This window comes from Pinus tabuliformis, chromosome 9, assembly GCF_031772625.1.
Source record: "Pinus tabuliformis cultivar Carrire ecotype Pingquan chromosome 9, CPIR1, whole genome shotgun sequence".
Taxonomy (NCBI): Eukaryota; Viridiplantae; Streptophyta; class Pinopsida; order Pinales; family Pinaceae; genus Pinus; species Pinus tabuliformis.
This window is the reverse complement of record NC_142307.1, coordinates 1633105286-1633128183: the sequence shown is the minus strand read 5'-3', so window position 1 is coordinate 1633128183 and position 22898 is coordinate 1633105286. Positions and strand designations below refer to the sequence as shown.

The 22898-nt window shown below is 36.6% G+C and overlaps 1 pseudogene; it reads right to left on the bottom strand.

Annotated features, from left to right (window-relative positions):
• Window positions 1-7: 7 nt before the first annotated feature.
• LOC149155091 (U4/U6 small nuclear ribonucleoprotein Prp31 homolog pseudogene) overlaps window positions 8-22898 on the bottom strand; it is a 40525-nt pseudogene continuing 17634 nt past the window's right edge.

The following is a 22898-nucleotide window of genomic DNA, read 5'->3' as shown; positions in this document are numbered from 1 at the left end:
CACGAAACTATGAAGTCACTGTTGAAAATCCTGCCAAATTCTTTTTCTTTACACCTAGAAGCTGCACATTACAAGTTGGCATTTTAGCCAGTGAAGACAGACCCCCTACAGTACCCATCAATTTCACTGCAACCGCACTCCTTGTAATAGCAGACAAATTGGGGGCAATGTATCCCATCCTACTCTCAACAAAATCCAAAACCTTCTTTTTTTTTGCATCAAGTGCAAGTGCTCTATCACAGGCATCTAAAGTCTTTTGCAAGTTTTCTTCTGATAGAGGCTTACCACTAGTGGTAGATGCAGTGACTGAAACAACCATAATGATTGCTGAAGGTAAAATACCCTCAAGATCAACCAGAGTTAAAACGATCTCATTTCCAATTTTCTTTACAACTGGAGCATAATCAATTGGATGGTGTACAAGAGATTGTAATTTAGGAAACTTCAACCATGAGTGTAACGAATTATGATGGTTCTACTTATCTTGTCATGAATTAATTGCTTAACTAGGTGAGATACATTGGATTAGGTGTTGCATTTGAGTTGTTTGTGTGTGAAGGGGTTTGGGGGGCATTATGGTTGGAGTTTGTTGGCACAAGACTCATATAAGTCAGTTGAGTACGAAATTATTTGGTGTGGTAGTGATTGCATGCCCATAACGCATGAGACAACTTTAGATTGGCATGTGACAACAATACATGTGAGATAATTGCATTAGTGGAAAATGTAGAAATTGAGGTAAAGTTGGAGTTGGTGGTTTAATGAAGGCAAGAAGTACATAGACATAGCTAGATGTGTGGTGACCAAGGTGAGACCATTTTATAAGAAAAACCTTGGCCACATTTGTTTGGGTTAAACAGACCCACTGGTAGACCATTGTGACTTAGATGAAATTCTGCCAATCAGCAAGTTCAATTTTTTCATATTACCCTTCATAAAATTTTATAAATCTTCTATTGTTGATCACATTGGAATGTCATAGTTGCCAACCAATCTCTTTCTATTTTCAAGCTTCAAGGCTTCTTTGTCATTGGTGGTTTCTTTGTGAGTTGTTTTAGGTAACCATCTAATCAATGGTGATTCATTGAAAAAGAAAATATTTTTTGATATCCTCTCCCTGGAAATGCAAGAAGAGGTAAGTAGAAGAGAAGGGAAGTTCCTAAACATTCACATGTTTTGTTTCAATAAGTCAGGATTTCTTCTATCCACAATCGAGGCTCTAGATGGAATTGGTCTTGATGTTAAGCAAGCAATCTTAAGTCGCCTCAATGGATTTTCACTAGATGTATTTCGAGCAGAGGTAATGTAATGTTTCAATTGATTACCCATTAAACTGCAATAGCTCCTAGTCTAACTATATTATTTTGCACATTGTGATCAATAGTCCACTGGGGAAGATGTTACAACAGAGGAGATCAAAGTAGTGTTGCTGCAGACTGCAGACAATTAAGATGGACTGTAGTGAACATAACTTACTACACATCTTCAAATGCCCCTTCTACTAAAAACCATAATATCATTTTAGTTAGAATTCATAACAGAACACATTGAATTCCCATGGTGGAAGCCCTCTCTCCATAGGGATTCTGATATAGAAGATGAAGCAGAGTTACATTACATATTAGGCTATGTTATAGACATTTTTGGGCCGTACAACCCCAAGCATGAAATGTCCATAAATCAAGGGCTCCTAAGTCCCTAAAAGTGTTGTCCTAACCCCTAAACGAACAAGGTCAACAGATTATAGCTTCTCTCAGAAGTTCTCCATGAGAAACTGCTCAGAATTGGTCAAAAACAGGATCATTTCAGCTGCTCCACTGGCTAGGTGCGTTGCATTGCACCTAAATACACTGTGAGGGTGCGTTGCATTTCAAAAGTCCCTTCTGTGGGGTGCGATGGTCGAGAAATGACAAATGGCAGTGTCATTCCACGAGGTGGAGAGGTAATGGAAGCTTCCAGAATCTTCTCTTGTGACACTTGCCTCACTGAATTCGACCAAGGATGAGTAAGAGGCCTTCAGTCTCCAAGTGGAAGCAAGAACTATCAGAGAGAAGACACTAATCAAACCACAAGCTGACTCATCCCCCTTACAGATATCTATATATGGATCCCTCATCCCAGAGATCGAGAGGCTGGAATTTTGCATATTGTAAGGAATTGCTGTTGGTTTTTTGAGACAAACATCAGATTGTTGGGTGATCTATGCTTTGTTTGAGGTGGAGAGGGGCTTCTTTGCTGGGAGGTTGATGCTGGGTCAGGAACCACTGGTTGTAACTCCTCCTGGATCTTTTCTTGTTTATCAATAAAAGCTATTTGAGTTTTCCTCCATGCTCTTGTATCATTGATGCTTGTTACATTTGTATGGTCAATTTACATCTGATCGTAGATTGTTTATGAATATAGATCCATGTCTTTGTATAGTGCTATGCTTCTGTGATCTTACAGGTACTTTGTGAAGCTGGGCGTGCAAGGGAGCAGGTAGCTGAGGACTATCAAAGAAGAGAGGAATCGACTTGAAGGATTAGCGCAAGACAGAGGTTGGTCTTTCTATTCCTCTCTATCTATAATTCATAAAGGAAAAACAAAAGTAGCTTTTCTCTGTTTGTTTCTAAGGCAGCTGTCACACCTTAGTGGGATAGAGCAGTTCTATATAGACACTTTTCCCTGTAACAAAATGGCGACTCCACTGGGGACGAATTAGTTTGTTTGTTTATCTTCTTTGTTGTCTTTTTCATAAACTTACAGACGGAGTCTGAAGCTGTGCCAGGTAGCTTTCGAACTGCATTTGCTATGCAAATGCAAAGTAGATAAATGCCGCTTCAGTCGACCTCCGGGATCTGTTTATGATTTAAACAACTGATTCACAAACTCTCTGATTGCCCTTGTGATAGCTCTTAGATCCTCCTTAGATCTACCCCTGATTGTTGCATTACTGATTGCTTTTTACTCGGCCAAAAACCAAGAACTGAACTGCAAACCGTGACCCGGAACCCAAACAGAGTCTCGTTTCTGGCCCAGTGCAGGTACTGTTAAGAGATTCTGAATTTCAGTGCACTTCCCGAGTGGACAACCTGCGCTGCATTTCAGATTCTCTGTGTTACAGGTGCGCTGATCAGACTAGCTCTGTGCAGTTGTGGATTCTGTGCTTCATTCTTTCTAGTTCTATTCCTGAATTTTGCTGCCTATGATCAGTATATGTCTGTTTGAAACCCCTTTTCCTTGTTGTTATTCCGCCTCCTTTGTACAAAAGAACTGTAGATGTTTTTGTGTGTTTGTTAAGTCATTTACAATTTTCCTTTGCAAAAGTAGCATAGTCATACTGTCGTCCTTTGATTTGAAACTGTCGCAAGTGTCGATTTCAATCGTAGGAAAGAGTTTGAATGCTGTTGATGGTCGATTATCCTGTTACTATTGCTTTTGGTCTGAATTTTTAATTTTCTAGTGTCAAGAACAAGTGTTCATTTCAAAATCGTAAAGTGTTGTGATCGTCTCCATTTTTGATTTCGAAAAGAAACTTGTTGATATTTGTCGCTTGAAAAGAAATTTAGATTTGTGCATCAACTTTCTTTTTAGCATCCACGTACTAAAAAAGTCGAAAACAAATACATGCATGTGCATTTGCATATAGACAGTCTGTTTGGATTGATTTAGGAAAGTGCATTTACAGTGTGCTCTTTGCTCTTTGTGAAAAGATTCTGTCTTTCTTTTCCCTAGTAGCTAGGATTTTCAATGCATAAAAGAGATAAAAAGTTTGATTATCATCTTTAGATTGCATTTTAGGAATTACATCTACATCTCGTGGTGAACCCAAAAGGAAAACTTCATAAGCAAGATCAACTTAAAATAAATTCAATGAATCTAACAACGCTTTGGAACTTAACGCACAACATCTAGAGGTCTAGGCTAGAGACGTATTCCGGCGTCGTAAAGCCTGGTAACTGTTGTTCTCACTGATGGCTGGGTGATTCCTCCACTTTGAGATGATAAGTACCAGTATGGACTTGTGCTCCCACGTACCGTCGAGTATATTTTGGGAGACCCCTATAGGCTTAATCCTTTATCCATAGGAAGCTGTGTCTGCTACCCTATCGATCGCAATGCACTGAACACAGCGTTCGGGAAGATTGACTGCCGTACCGTAAAAAGTATTCTGTAGTTTTGCGATTGGTTTGGTACTCCCTCTACCTAGACTTCCAGAGCAGTCCCTTTCATTCCTTTTTAGACTCCTTAACGGAAAAGGTCCATCTGAGCACTTGTCACTTCAGGCTCATTAAAAATTGAAGGAGACTAGAGTCATCTTTTGTTTTTTCTCGACTCTTAAAAACTGAAAAAACAAGTTGTGTCAAAGCGTCTAAAATTTATTTTAAACGGAATATTCATTACCCCTTTCCTACGTTGATCTTGGGTTGAAAAAATGGAGTCCACCAACCAAGGAATTCCCCTTGGAGGAAATCCTAGTCCCTTCTCCTCTTGGGGAGATGTTGGTGCACCCCATATGGCCACATTGTCGCTTCCAGGACTGAGAATTGGTTTGCCTGTATGGCTCTTCTCAACCTCTGTCGTTCAGAACACCACTATTCCTGAACAATCGAATCAACAACTAGACGAGTCCAGAGTTACCCACCAACCTTCTACTTCCTCTAATTCTTCCTCTCCTCCTTCCTCTTCGCTTGATGGGGCTAGTAAAGCCAAAAGTCAAGTACCTAAGGAGAAGAAGGAAAAGAAGAAGAAAGAGAAGAAGAAGATAGAGCCAAAAGCGAATGGGGGTAAACGAGTGTCATCTAACGAAAATCCACACACTGCACCTACCAGGCCTAAATCACCATGTGTCATTTGCAAGGGAGACCACTATCACAGAGACTGTCCTTGCATCCCTTGGATCTTAAGGGACTGGTCTCCCCGTTTGCACAACCCGGTGTCGTCAATCTCTGATGATCATGTTGAAAACACACCGGCAACTAGTGAAAGTGAAGCCTTAGGACAAAAAGGAAAATATAGATTTCCTTGTAAACTGTGCGAAGGCGATCATGCCGTCCACCATTGTCCCTTCTTATATGAAGCTAAAAGAGTTTTGGATGATCGTCCGGTTTCACTAGTACGACTTCCTCCTGGATATAAAAAAGTCTTGCCGAGTCCGTCACCAGTTGAAAATCCGGCTGGCCCGCTCATGTGGTCCCACGTCCAAGCAACCTAGTTGTCTCCTGAGACTGGAACCAACTAGGCAGACCCTGTTTACCAGCCAGTGTACCATTCCAAATTATTGTTCAAATATATAGAATGGTTATGGCTGGTACCATCATAGATGAGGGGGCTTCTGTGAGTATCCTTTCCTCAACTGCTTGGAAAGCACTTGGTTCGCCATCGCTTTTGCCTGAAATGAGAAATCTGACAGGCTTCGATAAGGGAACCAGTCGACCGTTAGGGATCCTTCCCAATGTGCCCATAACATTGAGAGGGAAAACTGTTCACATGAACATAATGGTAGTTCAAGGACCCCTGGATTACAATCTACTCCTTGGACGAGACTATATTTATTGCATGAGAGCCATTGTCTCATCACTCTTTAGAGTGATGTGTTTTCCGCACGAAGGAAGAGTGGTCAAGCTCGTAGACCAGCTTTCATTTCCCGGATCACACATAGAAAATAGTCATATACCATCCCTGAATGGTCTTTTCACGCAAGAAATGTCTCAATCCCCAGTCCGTCCACCTGATGAGCGTGAGTGATTCGGGGGACATGACTGAAACCCAGGGGGCATGCACCCTGGTTTGCTTCGGCAGGAAAACTTCGGGTATAGGGTAGGTTTCCGCGAGAGAATATGACTAGTTTGTAGCCCCGTCCGTGATTGGAAGAGGGGGTTATTCTAAAACAAGATTCTCTTATCAAAGTTATGTGGGTTGGCGGGCATCGCCATTCACCTTTGTTTATTTCGGTAAACATTGCCGAAGAAGTGTTTTGTTTACACCGTAGATAGAACAATATTTGGTAACCTGTAAGAGGTAGGCCTCTCTCGGCAAGACAATTGTTTTGACGGAAAGAAGTAGGGGTAACCTTGAAATTCTGTTTTATACCTGGGGGCATGCAAACCTTCTGGAGTGCAAGCGAAGAGCGACTATTTATTTTTTAAATTTGTAGGACCTCTAACCCTTAAACTCGTAGGATTGGTCGTTTCCTAACTTGCATAAAGAAAGGATGTGGGGCAAAAATATAAAAGTTGCCGTTTTTATATGAGACGTTCTTATTATATGACTGGATTAATCGAGCAGTTTTAACGCGGACTTCATGCTCCTTAAAAAATAAACATAAGAAATGAGCACATGTTCCTCCAGAGTTTAAGCTCATTAAAAAATGAACCGATTTCCAGTAAATAACCATCGTGAATGTAATACTTCAGCCATTAAAGACTTGGTCGTGTTTGCACCGTCACCTCCACTTTTTCATTGGCCGATCATTCACCTCCATTTGATTGTTTACCCATTTTGAGGAACAGCTGCGAAGAGTGATTTCACTAGCCATCGTTGTGACACTGCCGTGATTGGAAAATTCCAAACCTTACCTGGAATCAGTAGCTACCCATTTTATCACTCGTTCCTCAAAAGACGTGTCGTCTTTAAGCTCTTTTCAAAATCGACTCGTAAAATATGAAAAGATTGCCGAGCCATTGGCCTCTCCAGCTCGTTAAAGGGACAGGAAGTGCTATCTCTCCTCTAGATTTTAATCTTTTTGGACCTGAGGGATTATTACACAAAAAGATCGAGCGCTTGTTTTGTTCGGCTCGTTAAAAGTATCGAAAATTCATCCCTTCTGTATTGTTTTATACTTTTTCAGACTTAAGGGATTAGATGACGAAAAAGGAATTTTGGAGTTTCCTTTATGTTCCTTTTCAGACTCTCTAAAATTGAAAAGGACCGAGTTATCTTTGTCGTTAAACTCGTTAAAAAGATTAATAGCGACAAACTTGTCTATAGACAAGAACGAGTTTCACTATCGCTAGGCTCGTTAAAACATAGCGATGGGTTTGCCCGAAGGGCAAATTATAGAACAAGCATATGTTATCCTCCTCAAGCTTGACAAAAATAAAGAGGTACTGGTTAGCAATGACTGGGGAAAAATGGGAAGAAAACTCAAAGAAACTTTGTTGGTAGCAAGTCACTCTTGAACATGACACTTCCGCTCCGTGTCTGAGTCGGGTTGGGTTGTTTCATTCACCAGTCACATCACCATGGTCACACCATACCATCCACATTTGGGGTTAATGCTACCGATCCATCACATCAGTGTCGCCGATATGTTCAAGAGAAGTCATTCAGTGAATTCACCTGTGTCTCACCCACTACCATACATTATACTCCATTCATTCATGATCGCCACCCTGAACCTTATATCACCAGATTGTTTTCACCTCCATTAAAATCATTTGCTCCGTTCCGTGTCATTGATGTGGGATTCATTAAGGCCCCCCTGTGACGGATCACTTCTTGTCGACATCAGCTCATTATCCAAGAATTTGATCTAGGAACACCCCATTCAGTACTTTGAAGCTTGCATGCCCCAATGGCAAGTTTCTCACTTCCGACGACAGGTTTACGTCAATGACCTTCGACCGAATGATTTTGCGTGGTGTTCGACGCCAAGTCCTTTATTTACACCACGTGAATTGTACTGCAGTACCTTGAGGATCATTATCATTATCGGTGATTCCTCTCACACTTGTTAACAATTTACATCATTGACTGGTAATCAAGCGATGTCTTTCCATGTTCGACTTCAAAACATTTCTCACATCGATCGACTTGTACTTTGAGTGAAGATCAGACGAGATTGGAGACCCCGGATCTAGTTTCATCCATCCGGGCTGCAATATATATTCAGGGAAATAAATACATTAAATGTACATCATTGCTGCACAGATAATCATCCACTCAAAAGGATGATGGCTCTACCAGAATCATCAGTCTACACTCAGACGATTGTCTGTCCTATGTACATGAAAATGAATTTATAAAGCTGAGCATGGGAATGCCCGCCTCAGCTAGATCATGAAAATAATATGAAGATAATGTATTGTATTGTATCTTATTACAGGTCTCCTCCCAGCATTGAAAGAACTTCGGATCCTCATAATAAAGCATTTCACCTAACACCAAAAGGTTAACGGCCTCATACTTTAGGGGCCAACTGTTATAGACATTTTTGGGCCCTACAACCCCAAGCATGAAATGTCCATAAATCAAGGGCTCTTAAGTCCCTAAAAGTGTTGTTCTAACCCCTAAAGGAACAAGGTCAACAGATTACAGCTTCTCTCAGAAGTTCTCCATGAGAAACTGCTCAGAATTGGTCAAAAACAGGATCATTTCAGCTGCTCCACTGGCTAGGTGCGTTGCATTGCACCTAAATACACTGTGAGGGTGCGTTGCATTTCAAAATTCCCTTCTGTGGGGTGCGATGGGCGAGAAATGACAAATGGCAGTGTCATTCCGCGAGGTGGAGAGGCAATGGAAGCTTCTAGAATCTTCTCTTGTGACACTTGCCTCAGTGAATTCGACCAAGGATGAGTAAGAGGCCTTCAGTTTCCAAGTGGAAGCAAGAACTATTAGAGAGAAGACACTAATCAAATCACAAGCTAACTCATCCCCCTTACAGATATCTATATATGGATCCCTCATCCCAGAGATCCAGAGGCTGGAATTTTGCATATTTTAAGGAATTGTTGTTGGTTTTTTGAGACAAACATCAAATTGTTGGGTGATCTATGATTTGTTTGAGGTGAAGAGGGGCTTCTTTGCTGGGAGGTTGATGCTGGGTCAGGAACCACTGGTTGTAACTCCTCCTGGATCTTTTCTTGTTTATCAATAAAAGCTATTTGAGTTTTCCTCCATGCTCTTGAGTTTTCCTCAATGCTCTTGTATCATTAATGCTTGTTGCATTTGTATGGTCAATTTACATCTGATCCTAGATTGTTTATGAATATAGATCCATGTCTTTGTATAGTGCTATGCTTCTTTGATCTTATAGGTACTTTGTGAAGCTAGGCGTGCAAGGGAGCAGGTAGCTGAGGACTATCAAAGAAGAGAGGAATCGACTTGAAGGATTAGCGCAAGACAGAGGTTGGTCTTTCTATTCCTCTCTATCTATAATTCATAAAGGAAAGACAAAAGTAGCTTTTCTCTGTTGTTTCTAAGGCAACTGTCACACCTTAGTGGGATAGAGCAGTTCTATATAGACACTTTTCCCTGTAACAGGCTAATAATACTCTAAGAACCTATGCCACCGATTCACTGAGACAGCCTTGAAGCTATCCACATATCAAATTGTTTAGAGTATGTTAGTATAGTCATATCATAGCAATCTGAATTGATAACCTTCTGTGTCCTCATGTGAGGGCCGACATTTTGGCAGTTTGTTTCCATGTTACCCATCATAATGAACATTTACTCAGAGAAGTCTAGTTGTAGGTTTAATACCTGTGCTCCTTATTCTAGTAGAAATTATGTAGCAGCTGCTGGTCATTTTAGAAGCAGTTGGTTTCTTTCCTTTCATAGTCTCCTTGATCCTATATTCACTACATATTCCTTAAAATTCAATCACTCCTGCAAGATTCTCGTTGTGTATATATATATGGTCTTCTGTTGACATAGACATTATATTGGCCACTTGATGAGTTAGTTTATGAGCGACTGGGTTGTAGGGCCTAAATAAAATAATAACATGAACGAGTTAATGGATTCCATGGTTAAAGATATGGAGGAGGACACATTGAATTCGGTCTCTGCTATTAAATTACAACCCCCTTCCTATTGGGTGAGTTTTTAGCATTTCTCGCTGATTGTTGATATCATCAGTTTGTTTCAGAGTTTCGTGTTGAGAATCATTTGGATTTGAGTTGGCCTTGGATGAGGAAGTAATTGGATCCTTAAATTTATTTGTATTGCTTATCTTAAAATCTCAACACAATTAAAGGTTATGGTTTCCGAATTTAATGATTTTCCCAAATATGGTAGATATTGTACCAAGAATATAACCACCTCTAGTTTACCAAAATCCAACAACCTTCAATGGCTCACAGAATCAAATATCACATCCACCTAAAGCACCATTGGGGCACTTTATCTACCTTTTCATTTGCATTATGGATGATATATTCAAAACTGAGAAAACCCATATGGTGAACAAAAGATGAAATAGGAAATGACTTGAATAATACACAAATAAATTTAGCCTTCATTGTAACAAAGTATTTATTTATCCCACTACTACAACTAGCAAAGTTGGCCTTTCAAATCTTGGAAATGGTTTGATTTCCCCTTGCAAAGGCATTGCTATGCCGTAGTGCTCGGCAGTCACGCTCTGGGCAAGGGCGAGGTAGCAGGGGATGCAGTGAGGTTCCCACACTTAATATACATATCTACAAAAACACTCACAACAAATACATGTGATTGAAATCCACTCTTAATCACATTCTCGTGAACCTCCTCGCCATGCTCCGGTGCTGACAAAATGCATCACGCTGGAAGAACACTCGCTAATGTTTCAGAGCCTGGCCTTACACCTGCCTCATACATTTATTGAAAAAGTTCGACAACCCTACGGGAATACCCATTTTACGCACACCCTTAAATCATCACAATCCACGACACGACATCTTGTTCAGGCATTTTCTCAAACATTTCCAAAGCCTCCTCAACTTGCCCATTCTGCACAAATCCTACAACCATGGCCGTCCGAGTGACCATATCTAGCTCGGGTATCTCCTTAAACAGCTTGAACACTTCACCCAGCTGTCCATTCTATGCATACCCAACAATCATCACTGTCCATAAAACTACATTTCACTTGCTCAGTGGTCAGGCTCTAGGCAAGGGCGGGGTAGCAGGGGATGCTTTGGTTCACTTAAATTTTTCAAATCGAGTTGGTGCAGTTGCCATACACTCATTAAGGCATTTACGAGGTTGGTGAAGTTGAAATAGGCGGTTGGCGTGTGAGGTGACGGTTACGGAGGTAATTGAGTAGCATTCCGGTGAGGCGATGAAGATGGAGGTGAGGGAAAAGTCGGTTGGGTGGCTGGCCGGAATAATGCGCTTTTCGGATGATCAGAATCTCCGAAAAGTTGCATTATAGACTACTCCATGTGATATAATATATAGTAATTAATGATAGAGTACACAAAAGTCAATTCTTGTCATCATTACATAATAAAAAAAAGACATTTCAAGTAATCATATTTGACATAAATAAAAATAAATTGTATTTAAAAATAATAAATTTAATTTCATAATGTTAAATTTTGGCAATTTAAAATTTTTTTAATAAAAAAACTAAACACAAAGCAATGAAAAACTGAATACGTTCCGCCAACCACAAATATAATCAACCAAAAATTTATACATTTGAATGGAAAGGAAATATTGTGAACTACATAATCATATACAAACCTAACTGTAAGTCTAACGTTGAATTTATCGGTGCAGTCACATAACGTTGAATTTGTCGGTGCAGTCACATCAGTCACATCAGCAGGTGGCTCATAAACAATTATAGTAGCCACTATAACAGTTGTGGCCTTAACTAAATTATCACAGAACGGATGACTATAGTCATTAAACCGTAATTTTGATGCATGATAATCCTGCTTAAAAAATTTGTTGACAGAGGTAAACGTTATTTAGATAAGTATGTGGTGAGTAAGGTAGGAAAAAAACAAAAATGAGATGTACCATACATGGGTAATAATGGGTACTATAATTAGTAGTGAAAAAAAAGAAGGCGAAGGAGATGTTACAAGTCTTAAATTGTTTAGTCTAAATCAAAGAACTTCAAAATTTTCTAGCTCAGGTTTGAGAACCTAAACACAAAAATTTACTGTGTAAGATTGAAATTGTTTTCTACTAATTAAAGGACTGTAAATTGGTTACTCGAAATTGTTTAATGTAATGAAAGTATTTCAAAATTTTGCATTGCATAATGATTAACGAGTGAGCTTTTCTATTTTAAAGTGTATGAGTTTTTTAACGGGTGGGAAAAGCAATCTAATCTTGGATAAACTATATATTTTGAGAGTTGTTGCAGGTTTAAATTTCAGCTGGAAAAAAATAAAAATAAAGATTCATTTCGCTAAAAAAAAAATTGACTAATTTATGGAGGGAGAAATATTGTATTTTATTTCATTTTTTTAATGAGAAAACACATGTTTTTATCTATTATGTTAATATTGAAAAATAATTATTTATTGTTATATGTTTTGGAAAAATTTTGGCATATTTTTTTGTAGAAATTGCTCACTATTTAATAATAAAAATTTGTTGAATCACAAGTTTGAGTTGTAAACTCTTTATAATAGGCATGTTCTTATATGCAATCAGAAAGGTATTTCAAATAACAAAAGATAAAGATTTGACCAAAATTTATTTTGTCCACTTGGACCAAAAACTCTAAAACATATAATAGTTAAATAACACATTAAAAATTATATTATTTTATACAGAGTATGCAAAATAAATTTATTATTAAATAGAATTTGAATACAAATTGGTTATGGGCTTCAATGATATTTGAATTTTTGTGAAACGATTTCGCTTGAATTTCACTTGTCAAAGTTTCTTCTCTTTGATAATATTATAGCATTAAAGTGGTATAAGTTATGTTGCCTAGTCCTAACTTATAGTAGAAAATTGCATTTTCACAAGTGAATATTTTAATATTTAAAAACATTTAGTTGCCTATTTTGACGATTTGGATATGCAAAATAGAATTCTCATACTTTCATGTTTTAATTAAAGTGATTGGAAAAATATGAAACAAGTGTTGATGTTTTTGATGATGATTTTAGAAATATTTGCAACTTCTTCTTTGGGTGGGTGTTAAGGTGTATTGTCAATTTTTTTACTAAATATACTCTTGAGCGAATACACTCTCTATATGTCAACTCTTACATTAATAATTGTCTTGAGAATTAATTCTTAATTATTTCAGTCCATATTCAAAATACCACCATATTATTATCTTTTATTATTGTTTTATTTCTTAACCTAATGTCAATGCATATTCCAAATACATTTTGCATATAGCTGCTTATGTGGATGGCAAGTTGAGAATTCTTATGGTTGAATTTTGTGTTTATAAAAGTGTTAATAGGAATGTTTTATTTAAATTTGTAAACAAAAACTGTGTGAATATATATATATATATATATATATATATATATATATATTTTATACAATTTAAGTAGATTTAATGGTTAAGAGTATGTGTTTATGAATTGAAGCTCAAATACAAATAAAGTATGTATTCTTTTATAATTACTCGGTTGAAAAGAATTTCATCCACGAATTTTGTTATCACATTGAAAAATATATCATACACCAATTTCATCTCCAAATTAAATTAATAATAACCTTAAAATTAAATTATTATTATTTTATAAAAACTAAAATCATTTAAATATAATTATTATTATTATTATTATTATTATTATAAAAATCAAACTTATTTCATTGGAAAATGTTGTTCATGTGTTGTTATCCTGCTTTCGTTTTGAGGCAATGATGGTTAACATTGTCCCGAGTCTGAATGCCAGTCTATATAGGGGATGTGATATTTGTTAAAAGTTTGAATGCCAGTCCATATATAGGATGTGATATTTGTTAAAATCCATAATAGATTTGTTTGAGATGGACCGTGTGAACCCTCTTGAATCGGGAACAATTTATTTAAACATAAACATAGCTTTAAATAATTTATTTAAATTTTAAAATATATTAAAAATTAAAAAGGAAAAAAGGTAAACATAGTTTTAAATAATTTTTTTAATTTTTTAAATATATTAAAAATTAAAAAGGGAAAAAAGTAATGTTACTTGGTTATTTGGAATATTTTTTCATTAATTCAACGGTGTGTAAAATTTTCAATCCTAAGGCACTTTTAATTAAAGCCATAAGCAGATATGTTATTGGCCTTAGTTGAGCATGATAAAAATTGTTGTCTTATATTAAAAGTTTAATTTAGTAAAAAATTATATATAAATGAGATAATATTTAATTTAAATTATAAATTTATATATAGTATTTAAAAATATAAAACAATTTTTCTACTGAGTGTAGAATAAAATAAATGGTGACAAGATTCTTTGATGAATCAAGAAAAAATATATGAGCTCAATAATGTAATGTATCAGTTTTTTATCAATAAATAAGAGTAAACAAGTCTTCCCTTAAGTTGCTAGAATCATTAGAAGATTTTATGCATCAACAATTATATCCTCTAAATATAGTGAGTTACTGATACTGGAATTATTTACAACATATTTAAGCTTTATTGGCAAAGGATCAATAACCATATATGTCTTTCTACAATTATGAATTCTCATCTCTATTAAGGATCAATAACCATAGATGCCTTTCTACAGTGGCCGCTTGTAACAAATGAAGTCAAGTGGCTGGAATATCATTGGAAAGTGATAAGAAACAACCCTCTGCCAAGCATACAATACACTAGAAATATCTCTATCTCCCTTGTAACTGTTACTTCGTTCATGTAGCAAAAGTCCCCAAGCCATTCAAACTCAACAGAAGCAACCACCGCATTTCTTGAACGCCAACCATAAGATTCCCATCACCAAATTAATCTCTATATAAGCAACTTGAACTACTCCTCATAATGAATCAAAACCACAACCTAAAATAAAAATATCTACTCCTTTTGAAAATCAATAAAAACCAGCCATCTAATCCACAACCCAAATAGAAAAACGACTACTCCTTTTCAAAATAAATAAGCGAGCAATCTATGCGACAACCTAAAATAGAAAATGAATTAGTCCTTTTAAAAATCAATCACAGCCACCAATTTGAAATAAAAATATGAATTACTTTTTCAATAATCAAAGTTATTAACAAAAAGGAAATACAAAAAGGAAGTAGAAACTACTTGTTCCCATAAACAATAAATGATAATGGAAAAATATATAAACATAAAATAAAAGTGTTTTTATTCATTATGAATTTTGAAATGAATTAGTTTGTATAGGATTTAGGTTTATTAAGGTTTTTATTTTATTAAGATTTATATTTAAATTTCATGGGAGGAGTTGAGGGTGAGACACTTAATTTATGGGGTTAAATTATTTTAAGTTGAATGGATTAGGCATACTACAAATAGAGTATGAAAATCAATCAAAGCCACCAATTTAAAATAGAAATATGAACTGCCTATTCCTATAAACAATAAATGATAGTGGAAAAATAGATAAACATAAGGTACAAAGTGCTTTAATTCATGATGAGTTATTAGATTAGTCGGTTTATATAGGGTTTTTTTTTCCTCCCAAAGGGAAAATAGTAATATAGGATTTCATCCTATTAGGATTTACTTTTAAATTTCATGAAGAGTTGAGTGTGATGCTTAGTTTGTGGGGGTTAAATTATTTTAATTTGAATCGATAAAAAATAATAATCTCAATTCCTATATTTAACAAGCTTAAATATTTTTAAAATCAATAATGATATATTGATTAGATATTTTTACAAATAATAATATATGGAAAAGGGAAAGAAATAAATCAAATATTTTTCAAAAATATTATTCTTTAGAATTAAATATTATGAAAATAAAATGATTATAATATAAAAAATTAATTGCAATTGGACTCGGAAAATTTGACCCCACTCTCGCATTTTCCTTTATAGTGCTTGGGAACGGGCCCGTGTCTTGGTTATTGAAGCTTTGCCTTTATGGCCAAATGCCAAAATCAATCATATTGATCACTACATCAGAGTTGTACAAGTGGCTTGGATTGGGTCTCTCAAGGCCAAGGAAATATGGGGATCATATCATGTGAAATTGGAGTACAAGATCAAGAAAAATGGTGAGAACTCCTTGTTCTCTTTACCAAAATTTTCTCCACAATTTTCTCCTTTTGACCTCTGAGACTTAAACCCTAGACTACACAAAAGACTTTTACATACATATAATTCAAAACATACAACTTTGACAAATTTATCATGACAGAGTAAAACATTAAGACATAGAATGGGTGATTATACAAAAATGTTTTTCTATCTTGCATAGTGAATATTTGCCTACGTTTTTACCAATCCTTCATTAACTACACATTCCTTCTTAGTTACTTGATTTTTGTTGTGGAATGGAGAATTTGTACTCCTAATGAGAACTTCATTTAATCTATCCTTCAACCCGCAAACAAAAATATACGGCCTGGAAACAAAATCTACTTGGAAAGTATGGTTGTTGTCAATTTAGTAAACGCGGTGGCTGGGATTAATTTTCCAACGCTCCCCCTTAATCACAACTACCACCATTGACAATTCCCAAAGAGTCTTTAAGATAAACAAAATTTTCTCATGCTAACGGCTTTGTGAAAATGTCAGTAAATTGTTCCTATGACCTCCAGTGCTGCAACACAATTTCACCATTGTTAATCAATTCTCTACTAAAATGATATTTAACATCAACGTGCTTCATACTTTTATTAAAAATATAATTATTTGATAGTGCAATTGCAGAATTGTTGTCACAGAAAATAGTTGTTGTTTCTTCTTGATCATGGCATAAATCCCTTAACATTCTTCTCATTCAAATTGCTTGACACGATGTTGTTGTTGTGGTGACATGTTCACCTTTTGTTGTTGACAATGACATTATTGGTTTCTTTTTGGAGGCCCATGAGATAAATCCCCAACCCAAATGAAAAACATATCCTGACATGCTCTTTCTATCATCGACACTTCCTGCCCAGTCACTATCAATGTAACCAACCAACCTAAAATCACTTGTAGCGGTGTACAAAATACCATACTCCTTTGTCCCATTGACATATCGTATAATCATTTTGGCTGCTTGCTAATGTGTCTCCTTGGGTGTCTCCATGAACCTCAACACCAGACTCAGTGTGTACCTTATATCAGGCATAGTTGTTGTCAATTACAACAAACTTGCCATCATACTTTTGTATAATGTTAGATTGATATTGCTGGTGCAATCTTCTTTGCTCAAATTCAACCCCACGATAGTTGGAGTTGGTGCAGGCTTGTTCTGCATATTAAACCTCTCCAAAATGTCTGCTACATACTTTTCTTAGGAAATAAAAATACCATTTTTTGTTTTCTTCACTTCTATGCCCAAAAAATACCTTAACAACCCCAAGTCATTCATTTCAAACTAACTTTTCATGACTTCTTTGAAATCAACGATGAGGAAATCATCAATGTCTGTAAAAATATAATCATCTAGATATAAAACAACAACAAGAAGCTTATTGTCACTCTCTTTAATGTAGAGAGTAGGTTCATCGTCACATTTGTCGAAACCATTATCCAAAAAGTAAGCATGTATCCTACTATACCATGCATGCGGTGTTTTCTTTAGACCATAGAGAGCTTTCCTCAACCTATACACCTTGTCTTCTTGGACTTGTACCTCATAACCAGGTGGTTGCGCAACATATACTTCCTCTTCCAGCACTCCATTCAAGAACGTTGATTTTACATCCATTTGATACACTTTCCATTTATGTTGCATGGTAATCAACAACACTGTATGCACTATCTCCATCCTCGTCACTGGCGCAAATGTCTTCACATAATCTCTTCCATATTGTTTCTTGTATCCTTGGACAATTAGCCTTGCATTATGCCTTTCAATCTTTCCTTCAACCTTTATCTTGTTCTTATAGACCCACTTCACTCCAATGAGTTCTTTTCCTTACGGAAGGTCCACTAGCTCCCATGTGTCATTCTTTTCTATTGCTCTTATTTCTTCATTCATTGTCGCAACCCATTTTTCTTCTTTGATTACATCTTGGAAATGGATTGGGTAATCTACATGACAAAACAATGCAAATAAGGAATTCAGTCCAGCGCTACTATCAGCTTCCTCTTGCTCATAAATTTCACTTAAATTTCTATGTTTTTGTCTTCTTATGCTTCTTCAAGATGGGCTTGACATATCACTTGATGTTGCACTTGAAATAGATGAGGTTGTGGGTCTTTGCAATGTGCTTGGAGTATTACTTGCTTAACTGCCTGACACTCTTATATTATTTGTTGACTGCTTTGTTGAGATTGAATAGGAGTAGAAGGAGCACATGTTGAGGAATTACTTGTTACGCTCAATTCCTCTTTGTCCTCATGTGGTATACATGTTTTCACATTGATTGTCTTCTATGAACTTCCATCCCATGCTTCCTCTTCTATGAATTGCAGATCTATGTTGATTATCACCTTCTTGGTTGATGGATTATAGATCTTGTATGTGTTGGATTCATCACTATATCCAACGAATATAGACTTCTCCCCCTTTTTGTCTGATCCATCATTGCCTTAACTCCAACGGTGTGAATGACACCCTAATCCGAGTTCGTATGAAGAATATAGAGATGGTCAAACCTGGCCAAGTGGCAGGCTTAACGAGGAAACAAATTTGTCGAGACCCAGTGCATAAAATCCAACCACTCAGATGGGCGAATTTTTTGAACACTTAATTTGTCGAATGGCCCTTGGTTTCGGTCAAATTGACAAAAACTATTAAAAAAATTAAAAAAATATAGTGGGGTGGCGGGCCACCAACCCCGCCACCCCCAACCACAACTGTTATCATATATAAATCAGATGGTTGTTGTGGGTCAGGCCACCCCTGACAGTCCTACCTGACCTCGTGGCACAAGACTCACATTGTGTACCATTCCATGTCCATTAAATGGTAATGCCAATGAAAAAATTGTTAACGGTTAAGCAAAATTTTACCTGTGCCAATTTTAATACGGTGGTTAAAATAGCTTGCCATCGGTGGGGGGTTGGCGGGAATGGAACCCCTGAAGTTCCTTCTCAAATCCTCCATCTTAGCCAACGTTCCGACAAAACGGTGTTAGAATTTCCTTCCACAAACAAACTTTTCTCAGATGCATGGGGGAGCATTGAGCAACGTGTGGCAAATGGAAGGCAAAACTAGGAGCCAAGTGCCGGAATTGTACATGGGCACAATTTTTGAGAGAATCCTTTAAAGAATATTTGGCAGAATCTTTACAAAGAATATTCCCTGATGCAGAGAGGAATCTAAAAGATTCCTTGAGAGGTAAAATTTCGCATTGTCAGAATGCTATCATGTTTATAGTTATTTTTATGAGATTTTCATAGGGAGCACGATCGTGAAGTCGAATTCACCATATTAGTAGAAGAATTCTAGGGGCCCCGCAACAAAGAATCTTTGAAAAATATTGAGGAATCTTTAGATTCCCTTGGAGGCTGAATTTTGTCAGTGTCAAAATGTGGTCGACTTTATACTCATTCTTGTTGAATTTTACAAGGACCATGATGGCAAGATCATATTTTCAATCTAAGTAGAATATCTCTAGCTAGCCAGTATAGAGGAATCTTGGGGGAACCTTTAAGATTCTCGGAGGCCCAGAATTTGACGGTGTCAGAATGGGGCGAATTGGTAGTCAATTTTACACTACTCGACATGAGAAATTTAGTGTTGTAGTCAGTTTTAGCAGCCAAGCCTATCATTTTTCACTCATCTTAAGAAGTGGAGGTACAAGATGTAGTCATGCTATGTTTCCTTTTGTTATTGCTGAGATGATGTATTATTCTTGAGATCTTTGTTTGACACTATGTTAAGGGATGATTGTTATCACATCACTATGAAATTGTGATGCTTGTTGCCACAATATTGTGATATTGTATTAGCTTGTCATGTTGAAGGGCACCCCTTTGTGAGTGAGAGTTCCTACAGGGAGAACGTATTGTGGAGAGACAAGCCACTCTGTTTCAGGTTGTATGTCCATGTTATGACAAAGAATAGCCCATGTACATCAACATCATTTAAAACATTATATGAAGTGACCTCTGTTATCACTCTGATATTTATTTCGAAGTTAATGAAGGAAGAAAAGTCAAAGGTAACCACAAACCATGTTTGGAGATCAAGACCTTGCCTTCCTGATGCTCAGAGAGGGCTCTCTCTTTATAATTTAACTTTGTTTTAGTTAAGATTATTTTAGGCTAGTTATTGTTTGCACTTTGGTTTTAGTTTGAATTTGGGTGACGGGATCACTTTACTTAGATGAATAGAGGTTTTCTTTTACCATTGGGCTATGGGGTCAAATGTTAGACAAGAAAGACTGGACTCAGTTCTAAAGACAATGTCTACAGGGCGAGATAGATGAGTTACTGTAGATATCAAAGACTAAATGCTAAAATGGTTTCAAATCAGATCTAGGGGTAAATTAAGCGTGCCATAGGCTGGACTTTGGAAGGAATGAAAGAAGCAAACCAGGATGGGAGAGCAATTAAGGGTTCTCAAATCCGGGTATTAAAGGAAAACATGTAAATGATTAACTATGCAAAATAGAGTGTACTTAAACACATTTTGAGTGATATCTCCAGTTAATTCATTCAAATTTAAAACACATATAGGATTATGAAACACATAAGAAGGTAAAAAAATCAAACAAAGAGGACACTTCACTACAAATAGCTCATATCATGAATCTTGTAGCGAAATGCTTTTATTACTTGCTCCAGTCAGTTGACTTGAAAATTGTACAATCACCCTTAGGTTTTAAGATCAAAATAACTCTACAAATGTAAAATAATCTACCATAATACTTTGAAGTCTGAAGTATTTATAGAAAAAGAATTTACAAAATATCTCAAACTGCATTGAGAACTAATCTAGGAAAAAGAAATGTCTGCATGTAAGAAGATAGAGATAGCTATTGAACTACTGCTTGATGTCCCTATTATTTAGGTTCTGCTAGCTTTTCTCTTTAATATTTTTCTCTTTAAGTTGGTTGGTTTTTTGTTCTTCATGCTGGATGTTATGTTTTACTTCAACCTTTCATCTCATACACTTTAACCTTGCTGACCTATCAATATCCTTTTGCTATGCTCTTTTACTTTTTACTATACATTTATATTTTACTGTGTATTTACTAGAATAAATCATTGGATATTGAGCATCTTTCTGTATATTTCATCTGCCTTTGTATATTTGGCAAAAGTTGGCTTATTAATAAATAGGTGTTTTACCTCATGTTGAAGGTAAAACAAGTTTTCAAATGATACAATACTTTTCATGTTGGTATGCCCTTCATGGATGAAGTGTTTACTTGATCTCTGGCCACTTCCCTAATCTTTTTATTGTAATCTTATTTTATCATTAGCTTATCATTTATGACCAAGGGATTAGGTAATCCCTTTTCCTTCAAAAGTTTGAACTTAACCATGAACCTATCAATGGCTACTTACATGGTTTGACACTTATCCTCCACGTTTAACATCAAATTCCTCTTAGTGAGGACTTTTTTGACATCCAAAATTGTACTTGTCCTGTCAAGTATCTCAAGTTCTTGCAGCTCATACTTATTCTTGGAGTTGAGGAAGTGGATGATTCTTGCAGCTTCCTCTGGAAAATCTCCAAGTTCTTCCTTGACTTTTTGAATGGATTTTGTGGCCTGCTTTATTAAATCAATTTGTTCAAAAATAACCTAGATGGATGGCCAAATATCATTGACAGAGTCGATGATATTGGCCCACAGTTTCTCTTTAGCCTTTCCTATAGGTTCACTCAGTGTCATTTCTTTCTCCAGGCTTTTTATTCTTTCATTCATCCTTCTAGCCTTTCATTGCTATTCTTTATGCATGATCTAGGCCAATTTGTAATCTATCTCCAAGCTGGTGACTTTTTCCTTAAGTCTGTTCATCTCAATGGTTTGAATGGACATTTCTTCCATTTCTTTGACCAGTTTGTTTGCTTTAGCACCTGTGGAGGCTGTTGTTGTTGATCCTGTAGTGGATGTAGTTGGTGCAAATGCTAGTAGTGGTGCTAATGTAGAAGGTACAGTGGTGGTGACAATTGGAATGGCAGTTGCAGGAGCATTATCCAGACTAGTTTGTTTGAGCCACATTAAGATATCCGATTCTTTCTCCATCTCCTTCAACTGGTCATTTAGTTGCAGCACTAATTCCATCATTTTCTCACGATTGGTCTGGCTTTCCAGGACTTCCTTTGTCTGTGGGTGCTGTGAAGGAGGCAGCCTAAGTTGTTTCTTGTTGACTATTATATCCTCATTCTTCTTCTTGATTAATTTCTCTGTGGCCTTAACATCACTTGGGTCATGGCCGAGTTCAATGATCAAGTCCTCCAAGGATTTTATCATGTTTCCTTTGGACTGTGAGGAGGCTTTTTCCAGCTTGAATTGGGATGTCACATTATCCAATGAATCTTTTAGCTTAAAGGCATCCATAGCCTTTTCTGTGAGGGTGGAGTAAATCATTTCTCTAGCCTTCTTATGGAACTCTATCCGATAAAGGGAATGAACATCCCTAGCTAATACCTCAAAATTTGTCTTCACGTAGTCTACTGATGTCTTTGGTTGTTGTATAGCGGGTTGCCAAAATGATACCTGCATTTTTCCTACTTTGATGTCAAATACTGACATCGGTATGGTCTGGTTTGGTGGTGTAAGCTTGAGGTATTGGGCATATGTCTCTGCCTTCAATTTTTCATTCTTGATCTTTATTTCTTTGAATCTATCTTTGATATCCTTTTCATTGTCAGCTGGCCTGACCAAAGAATAAACTTCCATATTGTGTTGTCTATCTATCATCTATGTGTTGGAGGTTGATGGCTACTATGTTTCACCTTATGCAGCTATTTTTTCACTTCTTTGCCCCATTGCCTCATTGTTAATTGTTTCCTCTGAAGCAATGTTCTCATCCCGTTCAAAGACAAGTTTAAACTTGGGTCGCTTGCTTGGCTCAAACAGCTCATCAGTAGTCTCCATGGGAGAGCTAGATTTCTCCTCCCTATTCCTCTTAGGATTCTTCTCTTCATTGGCTGGGGTCTGTATGACAGGAGGAATGTTCATTGGCTCCCCTTGTTA